Here is a 21,327-nt window from a genome sequence, read left to right as displayed (position 1 = left end):
ATATTGCGACGGATCAGTGATTTAAAAGCGAATTATTAGAGGAACGAGCATTGTAAAGATCGGTAACGGTTGTCGGAGAAGGGGCTGGTTATTAGAGAATTATATGATATCTCAACCACATAGCCTTTATTCGCCTTCGCGTGTGAAAGATCAGCGGTTTAAAAAGCGACTGACCCTATGATGACTGCCAGTCGGGATTTGTCATCCTTTTAAATGGCATAGTCGGACAAGAAATGATATCAACAACTGCAAACTTGGTGCTTAGTTGCGGACTTACTGAATAAATCTCGTTCTTCTTATTTTGTGGCTCATTTCTTTAGTGTTTATTCGTCAATTATTCGTCTGCATGCACTTAATTCCAATTAGGTCTTTACTCACCACGTGAGTAAAGACCTAATCCATGTCGCAGTGTGTTTGCATTGTTATTACTTGTGGAAATATTTCATTGTTTTTCATATATTGTATAATTGCAATGTATTATGGCCACCATATAAATACAATATATATGGCGTTTGATGTGTTACCCCATGCAGCCATATTGTACCTAAGGGAGGGGGTGAGGTTACCTCAAGCCGCGTCTGTGCGGCTTTTTTCCCTCATCCACCTCCATTTACCACTACTCTGTACGTGTGTGTGTAAATGGAAAACAATAAATCAAATCAAACATTGCGAAACGCCTTCGCCAGTATTCACATGATAGTATTCCTTAGCACTACTCTATAACACAAAGCCATTTATACGAAAACCTCGGCTTTCGTGTCAATAATGTCCCGTAGTTCTTGTAACGAAGCCTCTACGATGATATAAGAACATGAAGAACACGCATCTGGTTGGTTCAGTTTTGTTCTCTTTGCATACAGAGCCGCTCACTTTGCTGTCACTAGCACGAAAACAGATTGGTCACGAGGTGTCCAGGCCTGCACGCTTCCATCCATCAATGTTCCACAGACGACCCTAGCTGTCCATACCCCATCAGAGTATGTAATTCAGTGGCAGCGTTACAAAGCGAGGCACGCTGGACAGCAGCAGATTTTAATTCTTTGGCCTATGTGGCACTGTAACAGGCGTGCTCAACGAGAAAAAAAAATAAATAAAAGAGGTGGTGAATTGGCTTAGGGAAAAATGTTTTGCTCAACTGCGTGCTTTTCTCGCATCTTATGAGAAAAGTTGATCCTACTGCCATCTTCACTTGCTGTCATTGATTAGGCTAACACGACAAGGGTTGCGTAAAATAGGCTGCCGGAAAGCCGGCTATATCAACATTATAGCGAGATCTTCTGCTAATCTGCAACTGGGGCCATCATTCTGCTTTCTGGCCAGCGAGCCACGAAAATATTTAAGCACACATCTCCGTTCCTTGTGTCGAACATAACACAACATGTCATATTATGCAATGCTACATACTTGTTACACATACATTTGGATTAGGAAACTTAGACAGACGAAATGACGAAACTCAGGGAGAAAGGCTACCGAAGAGCCGGCTAGAAAACATCATACTCGGCTTTCCTGTTAATATTGATCTATTCCTGTTAATATAGACGTTAATATTGACAGGCAATAGTACTGTTTGCTTACGACCAATACAACAAGATTTACCGCGCGTTCCCTCTCTTCGTATACAACAAATCGCAACGTGCCCTATCATGTATAGTGTGACGTACACGCGGTTTAGGAAGGCTGGAGGCATAGCATGGAGTTAGCTAACGCGTAACAAGAGGTCGCTGGGAGAGTCATTCGTCTCGTATAGCAGTGGGCACAAATAGACTGACGACGACACGTCACCACGTACTGTGTATCTCGCATCTATCAAACGTTAGTGTCTTCCTCCCAAAGGGTCATATTCGTTACGCAAGATTAATCGCCCGCAAAAGCTCGAGATCGCATGCGACCTTCGAGCTGCTGGGAGACGTGTTTACTTCTGACCCAGCGGGGAGACATCCGACGCGCGCAGCCGACATTGTGCGCCAGTGTACCCTGCTTCCCTGTCTCGCGATATGGTCGCGGCCCTCAATTATTGTGTCAACATAATTCAACTCGGCTGGCGCACGCACGCGATGTAACAGGCCGGGAAGGGAGGGGGGGGGGTGAAACGAAGCTTGGTTTTTTCCAACCGCATTGCCCGTAGCCGTCATTGCGTTCATCTATGCACAAAGTTTCCTACAAAAATTAGAAGTTGCTGGGGCGCTGCAATCGTTCAGCGAACATGGAAATTATGATTAGTATACATGAATTTGTCTAATCTTCGTATTCATGGCTTCAAGTGTGTCCGGGGCGTTATTCTTTTTAAATTTCCAAGCATTCATACTTTTTTTTATAGGCAGGACAAGACTGCGCACACGTGCAATCAGTGCGAATTGTTGCATTTATAGCGCAATGTTTCGCTTAATGCGATCAGCCTGGAAAGTTAAAAATCCGTTCCAAGCCAGCTGGACGAAGTTGAGGCAAATCCACGTATTACTCAGCCTCCATTTACGTACTGGCTGAACCGCCATAATTGCGGCTCCTGTATATACGCGAGAGCCAGTTCTCTATAGTAATTTTTGTAGGAAAATCACGCCTACGTGGGCACCCGGTCTATGCTATATGCATCAGCTGCCAACCCAGCTGTCACAGGCAATGACATGCGCATCGCCGGAAGATTCGCCGCTGCCCCGAAGTTAACGTGTTTGTCTACCGCAAACGTCCATCATTTGGCCCAAGCAGGTGTGTAGGCTGACGCAGTCTGTGCGCCCGCCAGCGCCATCGCTACCGATAATATTCGCATTTGCGTGGCAGAGACACCCACGAGCGCGCACAAAGGACAGGCGGAAATAACAAAACGTGCCGCCAATTTTCCGCCCTTTAACAACACGCGGCGGGCCTTGACCTTGGCAGGCCGTATTTGCTCTCTCCATATAGAGTCTTTCCGTTTGCAGAGTCCAGCGGAGACGCATTGCAACCGTTTCTTTATTTATTATTACCCTTTAACGATCCTTCAACGGCACAAATTGTCAGCTCCTAAATATACTGAATGGACGTGAAAGTCACGACCCGCGATCACCGACGTTTTACGAGGCGCGGCCGCGAAATGGCTCCGCGGGCACGATCATTCGCAACCTCTTCCTCTTGCTCCCCTACCTCATTTTTCGCCTCAATGTCATTTCAATGTCACACACCCCCTACGGTATTCTGCGCAACCAAAACAAGACACACCCTTCTGTCTTTCATCGCAGTTACATACGCGTCCGCACGTGGAGAACAGGAACCACTATACAGCCGTTTCCCTCCCTGTCGAGACTTGTGCGCATGCGCGACCGTCTCATTTCCGTTACCTCTTCTCCCTTCTCTTGATATAAAGCGGGGAGTGGGAAAGGAAGAGGCAGACCTGGAAAAGGGCTGCTCACAACGAAGGTCGGTCCGTGCAGGCCACGGCCGGCATAGTGTGACCATCCCGCTGACTAGAAAGTTAGCCGGGTCCCCCTCTTACGTTCTTTCTCCCCGGCACCTTCCCTTTCTTCCTCTATCTGGGTCGAGGCTGCTGGTGACGTCATCACCGACGTCATCATACGCGGGGAGAAAGCAAAGACACCGAAAGGCAAGTCGCGCGAGCAATGCGGAAGCAGCAGCCTCGACGCCGAAACAGCGGCCCGCGTTGGTGTGCAAGAGCGGGGTTTCGGAGTGAGCCGTTGGCGGAGGGTGTTCACTGGGGCGAAGCTGCTCTGCGCCGGAAAGAAAAAGCAGATCGATAGCTCTCTGCACTTCTAGCCCCCCTTGCTTTCCTTTTCCTCCTCGTTTTCACGGGGACGCCGCGGCGCTGCCCCTAAATCCCTTTTCTGGCGCGCCCGTCCCCCGTCTGCAACGAACACAAAGGACAGGGGCGAAAGTGAACGCTTGTTGTCTTCATAAGTGAGGGTGGGAAACTTGTTTGTTTGGTCGTCGCTCTCGGGAACGAGATTTACCGTCCCCGCGAGAGTGATCCACGATCTCGAGACTCGTCGTACGGGGCTGTTATTGCTGGCACGTCTATTATAATGCCCGGACTTGGGTGCAGGGGAAAGGGGGTGGGTACATACAGGAGGAGGACATTTAAGACAGCCCATGCCCGAGACATGACGTCATTGGAGAGCTGCCCGACGAGCACCGATTAGGCGAGGGCGTAAAAAAAGATCTCCATACGGCAACGCGGCGGTGATGATTAGACCAAAGGGCGTGATTCTAAAGGGAGAGCTGGGTACACGAAGATTAGACCGAAGGGCGTGATACTAAAAAGAGAGCTGGGGATTCGAAGAACCGGCCGCTACGCGTATAAATGAAGCACATATTGGTTTCACGAAAAGAAATATTCGCAGGTAGGGAAATAAATTTGTTTTGGTCCACTGAACTCGTATGGGCAGGGCTTAAGTTTTCTTGCTACGCGGCGTTTATTTATTTATTTATTTATTTATTTATTTATTTATTTATTTATTTATTTATTTATTTATTTATTTATTTATTTATTTATTTATTTATTTATTTATTTATTTATTTATTTATTTATTTATTTATTTATTTATTTATTACAATACCCTGAGGGCCCAAGTGGCATAACCGAGGCGGTGGGTTACATTATGATTAGACAAGCGCACATGTAAACAACAACAAAGCTATGTATGAAACAACCAAAAGAAAACAAGAAAAAGAACAATGATTAACAGAGCAGCTTAATAGGTCAATACCAAAGGCCTTGAAAGAAAAGAAGATAAGAAGTATGACGATGGCAGTAGGGCGAAAGACAATGATGCAAATGCACTAATAGCTAAGGCTGCCATTAAGATCTTTGCAGAAGTCAAAAAACCTTTCCGTTCGTCATAGGCCGGCCAATAGTGACAGGGAACAATATGACTTCACAGCAGACTCGGGCTTGAAATTGCACACGCGCTAGTCAAGTTCTAACCGGCGTAAGAACTGCTTCGTGAGTAAGCATGCACTGGTATTTTGCATGCTTATAACATAAAATAACACGGTATCATTTACAATCATATGCACAGTTATGCAATTAATAAGCGAGTGAAAAAATTGGTTACGACCGATTCCGCAACATATTTAGAAATTGTTGCTAACGCTGTATTTAGCTAACGTTGTTCTTTGTGCGGATAATTTTGGCCGCCCAAGTAGGAAGTTATAAACTTTCTCTATTGCTATGGACCGCGACACTGTTTACCGCAAACTAAATCTTTAGAAAGTGTAACGCAGACGTCCAACTCTCGAAGGTTATGGACGCACACGGCAACGCGACTGCTGCCCTTCTAATGCGATGAACGAGACTATCGGAGTGAACGAGGCAAATGAGAAACGTTGGCGCGCGCGTTTCGATATCGCAGCTAGCGCGACCGTTCATCGATTCGCTGCGAGTTTCCGGCACAGCTGGCGCATGATTCGATTACACGCAGCATTTGGTCGCAGGTGCGGCACCGGTCACGGACCCATCGCTCGCGGAACGTTGCAATGTTGCGCGTAGACTTCGGCGAAGAAGAAATGATGCGAACAAACTTAGTCGGCTTTCGAAGCAACGTTTTCGTCGCGCAGGCCCACACGGAGATTTGGAGGAAAAACTTTCGGTGACGGCGTGTCTAAGCTTGAGGCTTACGAGTCTCCGCTTTCTTCTTACTCATCAACGAAACGGTCAACCTTTAAGACGACATAACGACTGGCATTTTCTGTGTGAGCCAATTATTGGTAGGAATGACGCAACCAGTTCTTGACTGTCAGAAAAAAGTGTCCCATTAAAACTTAAATATAAAGTGGCTTCTGTTTCGAACCGCTGCAACAGTTTCTACCCGAGTGTTCTAGGAAGAAAAACCACTGACGGGGCAAGCAAAGTCGGGGTTACGAAGAAAAGCCCAGTCTTAAAGAAAGTGCCAGCTTTTCAAGCGAGAGATACTCGTTCCTGCTCGAATGTATTCTGTCTGTACAACCGAAGCATCGCACAAATCACAGGGACACTGTGAATGGTGGGGAAACATTAAGGCGTCTGTACTTACGAAGGTCACCGTCAAGACATTGCAAGTTTCCGGTGGCTCATTCATCGTTAAAGCTCGTCTTTTCGTTAGGCTGAATTTTACCGCGCATAAATATGCACATTTAGTAACAAGAATACTGACTTTACTTCCTGCTAATATCGACTTTCTCTCTGTGCAAATTAGACAAATAATTTTAACTGTTGTTTCAAGCACTGTCTTACTAGTTACGTTTTAATATGTTTATTGTATAATTACTCGTGTGCACGAATTCTATACACCAACTTCGTTGTACTCACAGCAGTAAAATACTGTGTCATCGTGTCGAGCCAAGAGCATGGGAGGCTTTACTATCTTACTGCAAAGGTATGCCGTAGGCAAAGTTCAAGTTTCCTGTGGAGGGGGGGCACTGGCATTAAGGTAGGCCTTTCTATCGGTTTTTGTGGGAACCCCTGAACATGCTTGTTGATGGTCTCATTTCTTTTACTTTTCTTTTTTCTTAATATTGCCACTGTTATGCATACATAACAGTGGCAATAGGTGCTTAGAGCTATCGCATTCGCAGCTGCCAGCAGCAGATATATGAGATACTCACCGCAGGACAATAAATGAAAGAAGCACCAAACCATTCGTCAGACATAAATCATTTTGCGATCGATAATTCTGACGCGTCAGCCTTATATACCCTCCCTGTCCCCTTCCACGAGGAAAATACATCAGTCAGCGCAGCGGTCTTTTCTGTTCCCACATCTTTAGTTCTTTCTTTGTTCGTTTTTTTCTGCCTCCTGGAGGACGCTGTGTGGTCACTCAAACACGTGCTCAGGCAATGATCCGCTGATGCATCAAATGCGCGGTCTCGGGCATCACCACTGCATGCCTTTTAAGTACGAGCGATGCTTTGAATGCCCCTATGAAACGTAAAAATAAATACTTCCCATTTTTTTTTGCCCCTGCCGGCAGCTCCATTGCGAAAGAGAGACAGATTAAATGAAACGGCGCCTTGAAAAGGTGGGCAAAGCAGGAAGAACGGATGTGGGTTAACAAGAGTTCAATTGAAGTTTTCTGCTTCCAGAGTGACATATAGCCAAGGAACAAAGGGAACCCGACTTAAAGGCAAAAATACGAAAAAAATAAAGAGGAAATCAGGGCAGTAAAGGGGGAGGATCACACAGGCTCGACAGAAGTGCGCAGTGTCTTCATAGATGAAACAGATAAAGTAAAATGGAGCAAGAGTTCTTTCAAAGGGCACACACGAATGTAATAAAAACGAAGTTGCGGTGAAAAAAAAAAATTATTGTCGCTTCTTTGATAAAAGCCCTCTGCGCTCTCGATAGGCGAACACAAGGCACCTGCCAGCGGATTTCAACAAAAGAAAAAAATGTGGCCGCGGTTAAGAGAGAAGGGACACGACATTTCCAGCGCGGCAGTGCAATGACACTAATTCCTCCAAGCGATTGGAAGAATAGGAAAGAAAGAAAGAAAGAAAGAAAGAAAGAAAGAAAGAAAGAAAGAAAGAAAGAAAGAAGACAGACTTTTTGGAACCGTTCGGTAAGCGGCAGTGAGAAATGCTGGGAGTACGTGGTGCTTCTTTTACAATGCTGCGAATCCATACACCGTGTGTCTCAAATACCGTGCAGTGTCGTGAAGGCTACGAGACGTGCAAGAGTCCCGGTGAAAGTACTAGAGTATAGTTGCAACTTGCTTCGGCACTTACAGCAGACACATTGTTCGTCTTGTAGCAAAAAACGATGTCCGCTCATAGACCTCGCATATTACATACCACTATGTGCCTGGCACGAAAAGTCATCTCCTTCCTCTTGTTCTCGAGAGCACACGACACTATAATATATCGGTAAAGTAGCGCTGATCACTCTCCATTGGCAGGCTCCGGGTCTATCGGTTCACCAAGAACTACAGTTTGCCGAACAGTATTTTTTTAGCGCAACAAAAGACACACACAAAGCGAGCGTGCTTTTAATATTACAACAAGACGTAGAGTTTGCACTGTCGTCTGCTTCCGTTCCAGACAGTGTACGAGGCTGCTTATGCCGCGGAGAAAGAAATGCTGTTCAGTGCAGTGCTTGATATGTCCCCACTAGCTACCGTTAGTGCAGACTTGCACAAAATGGTGCACGTTTTATGCGACACAAGTATCACCTGCTCCTGTTTCAGAGCAGCAGACAGCGCTATTGAGTGCTCACTGCACATCAAGCCGCAGCAGTGCTGTGCGCTACACCGCTCAATACTCTGTTTGGCAGGCTTCGTCGCTAACTGCCTTAGTGCTGCACGTTTTTTGCCAACACAGCCGTAACTTGGACCTCGTATTGCCGCTGTCTTGGAAGGCAGACAGCTTAATCGCGAACTCTCTCTAAGACGCGGAGCAATACAGACCAGTGTATTAGGCCAGTCATTGCTTCGAATGAAATGGAGTCAGCATGGAGGCAGCTTAACGTTGCATTCGCCGTGACGTCTGCTCCCGTTCTCGAAAGCAGACGACTCGATCGCGGGCGCAGTACATGCCGACTAGGGATTCACGCTGCTCTCATGATCGCCTCGCAGGTTTCACAACAATGCACGCTATTATTTAGAGCGATAGAGAATAGAGAGAGATACAATGAAGACGGTACAGAAAGAGTCGTTGAGACACAGTGGGTTGTGGCGCGGTGTGGGAACTCTGACACGTGGTGCGAACCCAGGGCGAAACAAGCGCTTTCGTGTGGGCTAGGTTCTCTTCCGGCAGTGTCTAAATGTGTGACTTCGTCGGCACGCCACACTCGCGTTTGCCATCAAATAAGGACTCCGCGGCCGAAGCTACGGTTGAACGAGAGCACGTGCACTGCCGACTCAAATGTTGTCGTATCTAAGTCAGTTTTGCACACGCTTTGGCGGGAGTTACGGGCGAGGCTCCCTAGCAGCAGTGAGCCTGCAGCGCCCCTCGAAATTTCCCATGCGCTGTCCTATCAATTTATTATTGCTAAATGTGTTTTCAAGTTGGCTCAACGTACGAAACACTTATTTCTAGGTTTTTAATGAAAAGAAACGCGCGTCATACCTCAAGCACATATATTTATCAATTTACTTGCAGCATACGGCGAAACTGATTTGTAAGTTTGTGATTAGGTGCAGAGAAAAACTGTTGAAAGACAGCGGGCTTCTGTTTTGACACACTACGGCGGCTCGCCATTGACCATTCCTTGTCCGCTCAATATCTGTGAGGAAAACCGGGCGCTTGCCAGGTTCTCTATAAACAGCGAAGTAGTCTAGGAGGCAAGTTGGAGTAGTTTGTTCCATGCAGAATCAGGGAATAGTCATCCCGTAGTTTCGTACAGTTATGGAATAGCTGTGAGATATTTACTTTAAGGTTGGTCTTTACGACTATATGACAGGCGCCATAAAGCGTAAATACATGTACAAGTTTTACCTTCTTAACAACAACATAATTCTTGAAAATCGCGTACGGTAGAAAGAACAATTGCCGTCCTCGAGGAGGCACACATTACTTAATTAACAGGTGTCAAACGTCTGGTAACAGACGGTGAAGCAAATTAATGATCACATTTACGAAATCGCCGAGAAGGAATTACCGCGTTTCACTCCCGCCGCACTGGAACAGCCGCTGGTGGCGTGCTGATACAGAGCACGAGGTTGCGGGTTCGACTACTGCAGGCGACAGCCGCATTGCGATAAGCTTCATTCAAAACAGCACATACAAGCCCCACAGTTGGCCGGAATGAACCCAATACCCTTCATTACTGAGTTCCTTACAGCCGACGTTGAGCTGGTCGTCGTATTCAAAATGCGATAAATTATTGTTATTTCGCCGCAGCGTTCTGCTTGCCCACAGATTATATATAATACATATATACAGGGTGTTTCAGCGAACACTTTCAAATTTATTTAAGGTTGCCTTATTACATTACAGTACTTTACATTGCACTGCACTGCATTGCATTGACACACACACACACACGCGGGTCCACGAGAACTGCCAATACCCAACATGGCATTTGCGTCACGCCCTGTTCCACATACGGGTAAGTGCCGCTCGGTATGTAACTGAGCGTTGTCGTCACGCACAAGCAGCTGCTAACATGCGCGAGCCAAGCCAACGCCACGTAGACAGCACAAGACCAGCGCATTGGTCAAGCGCCCGCACGCACTGCGCACACGTGCGACGCCTTGACATTCTTAACAGACCCACGTGGGGTCTTTAATGAAATGAAATCACTTCGAGCCATGAGTCGTCGATCGCGATGAACGCATACTGCCACAGAGTCGTGCGCGACGTATGCACGATGATAACCAGACCATTGGGCAAAATACTAAAAGATCATGCTCCGCTACGCGAGTAGAACGACATCCTGCGTTCCTCAAACGCGGTTATATTCTTATCGATTTTCCACGCTCCTGAAACGAAAAGAAAAGAAAAGTAGGAAAGAAAGAAAGAAAGAAAGAAAGAAAGAAAGAAAGAAAGAAAGAAAGAAAGAAAGAAAGAAAGAAAGATGAATAACTTGCAACACGACCAGAAAACGACTGAGGAGTCATCGCCGCGGTCACGGCTGGTAGAACCGATGCGTGTAGATTTGAGGCAGAGCGTTACTTACATTTCGTTCTCTCTTTTTTCTCTTTTCGCCTTACGTACGCAGCGGTTCGTACGAAGGAAATATTATTTGCCGGCAGCGGCTACAAATTCGTCGACGACGTGGGAGCACTCTCGCGTAGCCCCGTTAAAAAAAAAAAAAAAAAAAGAAAAAGAAAAAGACGTCGGAGCGGAAATGCAAGCGGTGGACGTCTCCGGCCGCGGCAGGCAATTAGACTCATGAGCTGATTCAGAAATATTAGCACGCAGGAAGAGTGAGTGCGCGTCTTACAGGTCCTTCCTTTCTTCGCGTTGAGATTTACCATCTTTTTTTAGGCTATACGAAATGTGCGTGGCCTATTACGCGAGTTGGAAGGAAGGGGCGGAGCAGCGAATATGCGAAACGCCCCACGAATCAGATTATCCCCCCCCCCCCCCCCTTCTATATGCATTTCGCTAAAACCTAATTACCATCGCGCTCGAAAAAGCGCACTTTATCTTCCAGTACAAAACACACTCCATAACGACATCAGTCACCTGCGCGAGCTAATGTGGGCGAAAGACGTAGTGCAATGCCACTAAGCCAAACTTTTCAAGAAACCCGCAGTTACGGCGATTCAGCAGAACGTATGCTGCTTGTGCGTGCTTTTTTTATTTATTTCATGCGTCTCTAGCAATTAAATTCTGAGGAGACGCAGGTGACAAGTGTCTTGCCAGATTGTCGACGTTTCTTTATGTCCACTCATCGCACGCCTAATAACGAACATTTGGTACGTTTTTCGAACGTTGATTCCTGCAGACTTGCGATTTCAAATATCATTTTCTGCTGCACAATAGTAACACAGTTTTCACGATGAAGGACCTGTCTCGCGGCGCCTTTCTGATTCGAGGCGCAAGGACCGGGAAATTCAAAGCGAACGACCACGAAGAGATAGAAAGGGTAGAAATAAACCAGACCCCCGTCCAGTCCGCTACCCTACACAGGGTGAAGGGGATTAAGGAATGGAAAGTATGGTGGGAAAACCTGAAGGTGTTGCTTCGTCCGGAGGCGCACAATGAACATACAATCACTCGCGGTATGAGGTCACTCGACTTCAGAAACTGGAGTATCGCTTATGGGCTTATCGCTTACGCCTGTGGCCATATTCTAAGTGCTTTTGCCACCGAGAATAATCGAAGGATGTAACGGACGCAGTAGGGTTAGTCGGTTTAAATTCACTTGAGCTAGCAATACTACAGAAGCAGATCGAGTGTATCGTAGAACATACAAAACCACAGGAAACTGCGCGCAAGGGTGTAACGAACACAAGCGCTTGTGTCAGTTACACCATTCTTCGTATTCGTCCTCCTATGTGCTGTAGCCCGCAAGTCATACTAGAAAAAGTACGGGCACTGAACGCAAATCCCTGCTTCCTTTCATATTCATCTTTCACGTCAATATTCGTTCCATGTTTCCTTTCGCGTAAACGCCCTTGTGCTTCCTTATCAACCTACAACGCGAATCGACGGAGTCTGATTTGTCTGCATACGCGAGCTTTTACATTTTTCACGGCGCGATCTGTGAAGGTCACGGTTCGCCCGAATATCTCTCGAAATGGAATGAAGAGTGATCATACGTCGTGGCGCGACGGGAAAAGATCGAGTTACCCGCTGTGACAGAAAAAAAAACGTACAAATTTCTTCTTCATTGCGTCAACGCATTTGCTTCCCTCGGCTCTCACACGTATAAGAATCCTTGTGAACTAGATAATAGAACATCTCTAGCCCCAACCCACACACCAAAAGGGTCGCTTCTTGTGCTATGCGATAGCCGCTATAAAGCCAATTAAATTGTGAAAGTGAGGGAGAGAGAGTCTAGGAGAGAGGAAGAGCGCAGTGAGAGAGAGCCTGTGCGTGTGGTTGAGTACATGCTCGCTTAATTCGGTTTGGCGGAGTATATTTTGCTTCGCACTTTTGCTACTGGGTTCAAATAGAACCATTTGTTATCTCGCAACCGAATTTTCACGATTCACGCTGCTCATCACCTCGGGAGCGAGATATGACGGTAACGGCAATCAACAACCGTCCGTTAACTTGAAACAATAATCGGGGCGAAGAAGAAGAAGCCACACGTGCGTAGAATGGCTAAATAGAAGCAACGTGATCCCCGCACATAGCGTGTCCTTCCAAGAGGAGACTGGAAGAAGAAATCGAAACGACGCGCCGTCTCACTAAATCAGTGGAGCGCTCTATAAATGCTCGACTTCGCGACGAACAGACGGAATGACGTGTGCTTACACAACCCACTGCATTCTGCTGCGGCTTGCGCATGCGCGTTCTCGAAGGCGTCTTCTGCTGACAGGGGCAGTGAAGCTGATGACACTGCAAAGCCAACGCCTCCTAGATAGCACAAGGCTTGTGCACTTCGTTCCATGACGTCATGCTACTTTTCCCGACTGCCACAGAATATAATGGGGATGCTCCCGAGTAAGCCGCCGTGATTTTGACGTCACCGCTTTCGTCACGCCGGGCTTGACAGTGGAAATTTCGGTCCAGTAGCCCGACGTCATCAAGCAGAGTGCACAGGCCTGCTATCTAGGAGGCGTTGGCAATGCGCGCAGCGCGATTTCAAAACAATCCGTCGTAGAGCTATAAAAACATTAAACAAAAGAAAAAAGAAATAATAAACTACGTTCGCACGGTTCCACAACGAAAGCCGCTGGTTTGTCTGACGAATAAGCGGCAGACTGCCTCTTCTTCAGCGCCTCAACTTTCCATCGCCATGGCAACTCTCCGAGACGAGGTGTGCCGGTAGCCTCTACGACGCTGCATGTATTTAGTGCGGTGTAGTATATATGCAAACTAACGGCGAGCCTTCATTTACATAAAGATCACGGTCCGCGCGCTATTCATTTTCATACATTCGGCCCGAACTATTTGTCGAGCGCGCGTCGCACAGGGTGCAGACGGCTGTCGTCTGTATTCAACTCTACATGAAAGAACATGCCTCATACCCCCCTCCCCTTCCCCCCATCCCTCACTTGCACTTATTCTTGTACAGTTATGTTTTGAAGCTGTCACACAAGAAGCAGAATGGCCGAACGCGCCAACGGCATCCTGAATACAAATGAGGGAGGAACGTGCAACATCTCACACAGCCGTGAACGCGCTTTATACCCAGCTAGAGCAAGTGCAAAGGGATTTCATAAAACAATAATTTTATTTTCTATCTCACTTGCATGTGAACAGCGGGCTCCATCGTGTGATAAACGAATAAGGGGACTGTGGTTTTAAGGCTTAAGTTATCAGGCCACAATGCCAGATGAAGCCAGACGAAACAACAGAGAGCTCTTGGACTATTCTGTAGAGCGGCCACCGTTAGAACCATTTTCATTTCATTTTTTTTTCGGACATTCTTACGGTTTCATGACTTTTTACAATTTCTTACGGTTTCCTGACTTCGCAATATAATGCGCCAGACCAGCGCTCAAAGGCGTTGCACAGGAAAGTCAACACGTACCGTAAACGACCTCGCAGAGGAGGTCAGGCGCCATGTTGCCGTTTTCATTACAAGTCAGTCGCTGTATTTCTAGCACAAGAGGAGCAAACTGAGCTACTTAAGTGCAGAAGACGTTAAGTCAGACTTTTCATGAAGCCCTGGAATTGGGAGTTTCACTTGAGGATGGCTCACACACCAGAGGGGAAAGAACGGCCAGGCCGCAGGTACCCATACCATGACGTAATAAGCTAGACACAGTGTACACAGACAGTTGGACTGAATTATTATTATTATTATTATTATTATTATTATTATTATTATTATTATTATTATTATTATTATTATTATTTGATTTGTACACATATACACACAAGGACACAAAGGGATTAAGGAGGGAGCAAGCTGACAACTGCCACCGAGAGGGGCACAACGCCTGCCTACTCTTTCAGGAGGAGGGAATAGAGGAAATGAAAATAGGATGACAAAAAAGAGCAAATAAAGAAATGACGGAGACACAGACAAAACAAAAACACAAATCATGTCTATAAACGGGAGGCCAAGGCAGTATCCTTCAGAAATGTAAGCAGGGCTCGATGGGTATGATCCCGTCGAGCAGCGCTCCCCCTTGGAAACAGGCAATCGTCAAGGGTCTCACATGCAGCCAAATAAGTCTATATTCCTTAATTAGCAATGCGCGCTGCGCAACGAATGCATGTCTATACTGATGCCTCCACTCCATCGACCGGTCCTGATGGCATTGTAGTTATCCCGACAAGATAAATAACACAACAGTTTCTAGACTTCGCATGTCACAACGTATAACGTTGCAGAACCCATGTCTCTCCGCGGTGCGCTCCAGACTGTCAGCACAGAGATTCCTGGAAAACTGACCGTCTTCTGCGACTCAAAGCCGGCATTACCGCGTATGCAGCCGTTCCTCCAACATGAAACTCACGAACAAATCACGAGGCAAATCGTGGAACTTGACCACCACTTTTCGGTGGTGGTCAAGTTCTCGCAAAGTGGTGGCAAAGTGGTCAGTGCCCGCAAACTCATCGAATGAGTTTGCGGGCACTGTCAGTTAAGGTAGACTTTAATGTCATGGTTTTCGGTGAAAGGTAATAGGCAAGTTCAGAAAATTTTTGCGCCCAGTCGATTGACCAATATTACGAGCGTCCATTTTGAATATGGGCGGTGGCGGCTAGCACCGAACTCGTTGATTTTATCTTTGCGCTTACGTCTTTCCTCGACAGCAAATTTTTAAATGTCGTCATTCAAAGCCAAGACTGACATTCACAGCACAGAATAAATGGAAATGAAGTTTATGCTTGCGATTCTTTTGCCTGCACAGTGCGTCAGCCCGCTGTGCCCTCTCCCTGACCTCTAATGCTTAATGTATACTCTAACCTTTTCTGTGCAAGCACGCTGCAGGCTTGTCCCCACCGTAGCTCGGTTTATCGTCGGCCCCGGACAATAGCCAGTCCCTCGCTCGTTATGTAAACGGCTGTACCAGCGGTCGATCTCCCCTCGTCCTAAGCTTCCGAAGGTCCCGCTTCAATTATGCACTTCGCTTCTGGGTTGCCGGCGGCTACATAAGAGCGAAGTGCGTTTCTGCATATTAATGGTGGCGAAAAGCGCGCCCATGCTGCTGGCGCTCCTGCCGTGCGCGCGCGCATTTTATTCGCATATTATTATCATTATACTCTTTCATCCGGGGACTCCGCAATGCAGTTGGATTCCGCCCCTGGACAGTGGGGGCACAAGCGAAGTTGGGGTTGCGCTTCGGCGTTTTTACTGTCGATTTCGCCGCCGTATACGCTCCTTCCTGGCTTAGCAGCGGAACCCTCTCGAGTTGAGAACTGTCTTGGTTCAGTCCGTGGTAGTAATACAGCGGTGTGGTCTAACTTTACTTCGAGACAGTCAGGGCAATAGCAAGGACAGGTGTGTGTGCGTGCGCGTGTGTGCATCAAATTAACGTCGTGCTAGACTGCAACTGCAAGCTGCTTCGTCGCTGAGTGCGCAGTTAAAATATTGATATGTGAAAATCCGTTTTTTTTTTGCTTCAATCCAGCCGCACCACACCGCAATGCAGTCGATTTGTATATTTCGATACGAAAACGGTAATGCAAATTAGGTGGATACAAACGGAGCTTGCGCTTCAAAAAGTTTTTTTGTGCTCAGTTCCACGCGCAGACGCTTTTGTGATACAACGAGCGGTGAAAATTGAAGCAGATGAGGAACGCGTCGGCGAGATGCGACGAACGGGCGCGCGGGCACATGTTTCCATTTGCGATATTGCTCCTAATAGAAGGAAGTAATAACGCGGGAACGAACCGGAAGCGAGGAACATGCATGCAAAGCCAAGCTTCAGCGCCCGCACACGCACGCCGACACTTGTTCATTTCAATATATGCAGTCCAAAACGTGGGAAACCGAGTGGAAACATCGTTCCCGGCTGTGGAATCACAAACACAACAAAGAAACGAAAGTCATAACGGGAGGATATAGAAAAGATGTGTGGACTGAAGTATAATAGGATAGGGGGAGCCGCTGCCGTCGAGTATAGCGTCGAGTATAGCGTAAACATGGCCATGCATTCGTGGCTGGGGATTATGCCAATCATGCCGGCGAGCTGGAGCTCACTCACAGATAACGAATTAATTAAGAAAAGGGAGGAAAACAGTAGCGTGGAAGTAAATTGCCCGCATCATGAAGCACCGCTGACCCGGTATGTTCTCGCGCGACATACCAGCGCGTATAATAACAAAAAACAGAGAACGTAGCATCCTCTGTTGTTATGACAAGGGCGCTCACTGCAATTCATAGAGTTCGAGCACTCTTCGAAACTTGCAGAACTTGTTACGACCGAAATTGGCTGCAGAGTTCTTTGCGCTTGTTTCCAGTCAATAAGCGTTCGCGATGAACAGCTGGCTTGGTTGGTAAACTACTATAACCAGATGCACTGCAAAACGTCGAAGTACAGATAAACATATGAACAGCGCTTGTCTCTGTTCAATTTCTTCAAGCCTATTTCTGTTCTATAGATCTGCTAAAGTTTACAGATGACTGCTTTGAGACCGCTGTGCTCCGATGTTCACTGCACTGAAAAACAATCTTTACAAAGTAACTATTGAAAACGTTGCAACACCTATTATTTTTGCCCGCCGAGAAGTTTCACGCCACTAGAAATTAGTGAATTTTTACTTTTCTTTCTCAGCCCGAACAGAATGTCACGGTAGCACCTCCGCATATTTGAATGTTGAATCTTTATTTCTTCTTGAGTTCAAGAAGGGTGCAGGACCTAAAGCCGCGAAATCCTGACAAGGAATTCTGTGCCCGCAACATGTAGGTGCCCATCCTTTTGACTAATGTCAGAGTGTTGGCAACAACAAACGTGTTCGGTTATTTGTTTTCCCTAACTTGCTTAGTTATGTGACAGTCATCTTCGTCACATCACGCGCTACAGCTCGTCTACACGTAAGCCACGCACGGCGAAACGGAACCAACGCGAGCGGTTTTTTCTTTTGCCTTTTTTCCCCCCCGCACCTATATATGTTTGAAAACGCTCACCCGCGCTCTAGTGAATCACGAACCTATCAAGAACGACGCTATTCGGAACGCGTCACGAAGGCTGTGTGCCCCCTGGGTGATCGTTGCAACGTGAAGGCACCACACGGAACGAAAAGCGTTTGAGGCCCACAGCAAGGTCCCGGACTGTGCAGCCATTTAATGAGAAACCGGATGACGAGGCGGAAGCACTCCAGCACGGGCGCTTCCGGCAGGTAAACAAATAGAAAATGATTGCAGGAAGGAAGGAGCGATTGAAGACATGGAGAGGAGGTGAAGGAGGCGGAAATACGGAGAACAGAGGGAAAGACAAAAGGGGAGAGAAAGGAAATTGGGGAAAGGAAGTAAACGAACGGAAACAAGGAAGTAAAAAAAACTACGATGATAGTCATTATCATTAGGCAAGGAAGGAAAATAAGGAGAACGAAATTAAGAAAGGAAGCGAGCAAATGATTATATAGACTAAGATGAGAATATTGAACATTATCATCAGGTAAGGAATGAATGCAGGAAGACTAAATTAAGGAAAGAAGCGAATGGAAGGGAGTAAAGGATTATATCGAAGACGGCAACCACAGCGACGACGACGACGATGATGATGACAACCGGCCGCGGTAGGTTAGTGGCGCTGCTGATTTCGAGGTTGCAGGTTCGATCCCGGCGGCTGCGTTTTGATGGAGGTGGTATACAAAAACGCACGTGCGCTTAGATAGAGGTGCCCGTTAAAGGAGCCCATGTGGTTAAAATTAACCCGGATGGGGGTCTCGTATTCACAACACATGCTTCGTATTCAGATCCTGTTAGCGACCGGTTAAACTATAGAATTAAATTATTAATAAAACTATCACGATTACCGCCATCATTACCTCAATCATCCTTAGAAAGAAATGCATCAGAATTAAATAAGGGAAGGAAGGAAAGAAAAGGGAAGCAGAAAAAGATCAGGAAAGAGTGGCAAGGAACAAGGACGGGCGAACATTAAAACAATAATGGTCGCCATGATTACCATATAAAGAAGGCGAACGAAGAAAGAACGACATTAGGGAAGCAAATGTAGAAAATAATTAAGGGCCTATAAAGAAGGGTAAAATGAAGTAGAAAGAAAAAGGCAAAATAAAGGGAGGAAAGGAAGAAAAAGTTACAAAGCAAAACAATCGCAAACATCCTGGCGACAGGCCTAGCGACGAACAGTCTATAAGCTCGGCGGATTATCCAGCGCGCGATGCATGAATGCTAAGGCGCAGCATTAGCGGCGGGGATTAACACCGCAATTAGGGCTCCCGCGTCCTCGACACGGCTTTTGCTTCACTCGACGCATAGCGTAGTAACAAAAGACAATTGGCTTCGCGCAAAGCAAAGGCAGCATCGGCGATGAACAAACAGCACACAAATGGACTCGCGCAATGTCGTTTATAAAACGAATTCAAAATAAATAAATAAAGATATATGAAATAAGAAAAAAATGGGTAAAAGGGCGCGCCATTCAAGTGAACACCTATGCGAGAGTGTGTCGCAAACAAGGTTACTTCGGCATAGAACAGACTTGGTCAAGCGGCAGATATACGCCTTTTTCCAGTTTTTATTGCATTCATCGTTACTTTGGTCTTTTTCTGACTCAGTGTTATCAAGACACACTGACAGAAATGCGGGAAACGCGAGCGCTCTCGTCCACATTCACGTCATCAGGTGGACAGAAGCGGCCCGAGCCTTCCATAACAACGCGCAAATAAAACAGTTCAAAGGATGAACGACCCAACAGAAACGCGCGTATTGAATTACGAAACCAGTGCTTTATACGTGCAAGGCGAGGCGCCGGTAAAAGGTGCGTGTAGCCTCAGGCCAAGGAAAAAAAAAAGTCCTGTGTGGGACGGTTGCCGTCAGCTGCGCGTGCCCGTTATAAACGCACTCTGACTTCCACTAAAATATATTCAGCTCCTTCTCACGCATACAGAGCAGCCTCCCACCGAACTGTCGGACGGACAAAGAGGGGAGACGACGCTTTCGGCAAAGTGGATTTCGCTGCCAATCCACTGCACTCCTGCCATAACCCCCGTTCACTCGCGCTCCCACCCCTGTCTCGCCTCTATGCGTTTACCCGATTCGCGGATGCAGCTATTTTATGCCTCGCCACGGCGAGCTGCAAGGCTGAAATTTACGGCAGGCAGATCGCGTTCCCAACAAGCCTCCTTCCTGTCTTCTTGCGCCGGAGCCAGCAGTCGTCGGCGTATGTGCAGAAAGGCTTTTTTTCTGACAGGTTAGCTAGTCGGCTTCCTAGCGCTGCATACGGAGAACGGACGCTACAATACGTACACCGGCTGTTTCCGCATTCTCAGAGTCGATTTCTTGTCAGCACAGTCACAATGACTGCCCAGTCGTGGGGCGCGATTCGCGAAGTAGCGAACGAAACGCGGGGAAAGCAGTGTTGACGCCCAAATTTTAGGGAAAACAAAAAAAAGTTGTCGCAGTTTCACCTGAAAGGCGAAGCATCAATTGCGATAGCAAATCTGAAAAGAGCTATACGGAGTAATGATAGCAGCTTTATCAGCTGTATAAACTTGGACATGCAGCAGCACCGGCAACACGCATAACTGTTGTCGACGCCGTCGGCGTTTTGCCCGCGTTCGCTCAAAATGCGTGCGGCGTTGGTGACTGTTGCCGGAGCCTCTGATATAAATAAGCACTTGGTGCCGCAGCTAAACGTCGTCTCCCTTCCGTCCCCCTCCCCCCCCCCCCTCCCCCACGGCCTCTCGCGTGTCGGAAGAAGGCACGTTTGCTCTACATATATGGTGATTGTAGAGGAGGAAAGAGATGCCTACTTCTGCAGCCCTTAAGGGAGCACAGCGCAGAACGCGCGTTTGTTCTCCGCCGTGCGTTCACTCCCCGTGAAAGCGCACGTCCCTCGCGCCCTTTCACTCGCATATACAGCGTTCGGCGCGCGGCGACGATTTCATCTCCATTGACGTCATACGGAACCTCACGGCGACGGCGACGGCGACGGCGACGCCGGCGGCAGAAATCTGCTTTTGAGTGTCCATATAATTGCTATCGCAATAAAATTAAAGACAAGCAAACATGTGTCAGGATGCCTCTGCACAACATATCGAACACGGTGATGATCAAAGGCTCACTTCTTTGTCCCAAACCCAGAGCCAGTTTTTGTGCTCGTAACGCGTAGCAGGATAACCCCACCTCTGGCGTATCATCCATCGCCATTTCAGTGTTATCCTACAGCATAGTGTATAGGATAACCAGGATATTCTGTTTTCTTTAGAAAGCTCCTTCAATATCAGGCGAATCGATACACGTAAACGACGGAGAGGAAGCAGTGGCACGGTTTCTTAGTATCAAAACAAGCTTCCAATTTTACTTATTATACTCCGTATAGGCAAACACCCTCCTAACATAAAGCTATGCGCAGGCTGAATATAAGGCCTGGTGGCGTTAATGCCTTAGACCCATCACTGCCTCCTGGTTGCGGCTGCGGAACCGAAGCAACCTAGTAGTCCTTTTGTAGCTCGACATGCGTGTTAAAAAAGAGTTCCACTGGAAAAATGCATTTTACGAATCAATTGATTGATTTGTTGACTAATTGAAATCATCAACTCAAATTCGCGAAGAACACAAAGTTATCAATGAAGTGTTTGATCCATGCTGTTTAACGTCTGGAGACGCCATGTCGAGGTCTAAGTGCACGAGTGTTTTTGTATTCCACCCGTTCGTTGGAA

The 21,327-nt window shown here is 47.0% G+C and overlaps 1 protein-coding gene across 8 annotated transcripts in view; it reads right to left on the bottom strand.

Moving 5' to 3' along the window:
• Positions 1-21,327, bottom strand: part of LOC119433854 (cAMP-specific 3',5'-cyclic phosphodiesterase 4C) — a 595,748-nt gene that overhangs the window by 52,805 nt on the left and 521,616 nt on the right. The window lies entirely within an intron of this gene.

Source organism: Dermacentor silvarum, chromosome 11, assembly GCF_013339745.2.
Source record: "Dermacentor silvarum isolate Dsil-2018 chromosome 11, BIME_Dsil_1.4, whole genome shotgun sequence".
In the NCBI taxonomy this organism is placed as follows: Eukaryota; Metazoa; Arthropoda; class Arachnida; order Ixodida; family Ixodidae; genus Dermacentor; species Dermacentor silvarum.
The sequence above is the reverse complement of the archived record's forward strand: the minus strand, read 5'-3'. Positions and strand labels throughout refer to the sequence as shown.